The 1,939-nt window shown below is 37.6% G+C and overlaps 1 protein-coding gene across 1 annotated transcript in view; it reads right to left on the bottom strand.

Annotated features, from left to right (window-relative positions):
- LOC107572317 (secretory carrier-associated membrane protein 2-like) overlaps positions 1 to 1,939 on the bottom strand; it is a 14,176-nt gene that overhangs the window by 8,499 nt on the left and 3,738 nt on the right. The gene's annotated exons all lie outside the window — the stretch shown is intronic.

Genomic DNA, 1,939 nt, shown 5'->3' with positions numbered 1-1,939 from the left:
CTATTCAGTCATAACAGGAAATATATTGAAGCATCCGAGCTTCATTTTTACATGTTACGAAGAAAATGTTAGTGTTGCTTGCCCATGCAAAACTCGATCCATAATGCCAAGGTGTTCAAGTTTGAGCTATTCTCGGATACAGGCAGACGAGAACAGCACAATCTCAATATTTGTCCAAAGTGCATGTAGATTCATCTAGAAGAAAGAGAATGCTGACTGATTATTAATGTGAATCTCCAGTACTCAATCACATCCGGTGTGGCATGAGTCCATCAGGGCAGGACTTACAGTAATATTTACCCAGTGTGTGACACATAACAGACAAAAGACACGGAGAACGTCCTTCATCCTCAAAAGCAGAAAGATCAAGACAAATCATGGAGGATCATCATGAGAAACCTCATTCATTGTCCTATAAAAACAACTTTCAGAAGGCAAAACTTCAGAGAAGAAGCTGCAAAATGTTCTCGCTCCAAACGGACATCGCAAGGTTGCGGAACAATGTAAGCAACAGTCTGATATGAGGACTTGAAATATGTAATAGTTTTGTTTGCCTGTGTCTCTGCGGTCTGTCCTGACAAACACACCTGCCCTCATTCCCACAGGCCTCACGCCAGATCCCTCTCGTTCAACACTCAGATCAACACCTGACATTACAACACCAGTGGAAAATCACAACAGAGCCAACGACCAGAAACACTATAAAACGAGCACGTTAATACATTTGATTGAGAATGTTTATTAGAAAGATTTGTTTGTTTGTGCTTAAATTTGTGGTCATTTGTAACATTACCTCAGTTTTACATTTTTGTCTTATTTAAAGTGAAACCACGTCACTATGTTAAGTTTGAATAATTGTTGTATTGTCATTGTTTCAATGGGAGCGTAATTGTAATATTATAAGAAGTTTTATATTTTCAGCAAAACTTAGATTACACTTAAAATGTCAGATTATATGGAATGATATTTAGGACAATATTCAAAAGGAATTGTATTTGCAATTGCGTTTTCAATTTGCGGATGCATACTAGGGATGCACCGGTTGACCGGCCATAAATCGGAACCGGACGGTTTTTAAAAAAATTTTTCGTCCGATTTTTCCGGAAGTGTGCACAGAGGTGCCAGCAGAAAAAATACCATGCAGAGCAAGCTCACTGTTGGCGATGCACGATGAGATATTGGAAGAAAAATCTGAAGTGATTAAGGATACGGGCAGCCGTACAGCACTGGAAATGCAGAGCTACCTGAGGCACAGATACCAAGAAGAGAACAGCCGTTGGTGTACTGGCGCACAAATAAGAGCACTCGCTGAAGTTGCGCGAGTGTACCTGTCCATGTCCTGCACAAGTGTAGACAGTGAACGTTTGTTCAGCTCAGCTTCTCACGTGTTGGATGAGAAACGAAACAGACTAATTTAAAAAGCACCTGCCGTAGTTAACATTCTGGAATAATTTATTTATATAGCCTACTTTGGTTTTATTTAGTTTCACTGGTAAAGATCTTTTTTTTTCTTTACACCAAATTTAAAAACGAAAACAAATGCTGAATGCTGATTACGTAACATCTTTGTTTGGCGTTTTGAATGTGTTTTGATTGTGTTGTTTGGATTGTGGAACTATGCAGTTGTTGCCTTTAAAATTACATGGTTACAGTTAATGTTTTCATTTAAGGCCAGTTTATAGTTTCAACCCAATTTAAACACTAAAGCTAAATGCTTTTGTCAGTAGGCCTACCTATGTTTGTATTGAATGTAGCCTACTTACTGCTGTTAATTTCAGATAGTTACAGTTATTGTTTTCAATAGACAAAACCTAGTTTAGCCTGTTAAATACCAAATAAACATCTTGTTTGTGTGTACTTTTATTCTTTCTTGTTTGTTGCTTGATAAAAAAAAAAAAAAATCGGATATCGGAATCGGCCAGTTTTCTTGTAAAAAATC

This window comes from Sinocyclocheilus grahami, unplaced genomic scaffold (genome assembly GCF_001515645.1).
Source record: "Sinocyclocheilus grahami isolate Dianchi unplaced genomic scaffold, SAMN03320097.WGS_v1.1 scaffold1735.1, whole genome shotgun sequence".
Taxonomy (NCBI): Eukaryota; Metazoa; Chordata; class Actinopteri; order Cypriniformes; family Cyprinidae; genus Sinocyclocheilus; species Sinocyclocheilus grahami.
This window is presented reverse-complemented; position numbering and strand designations above follow the sequence as displayed.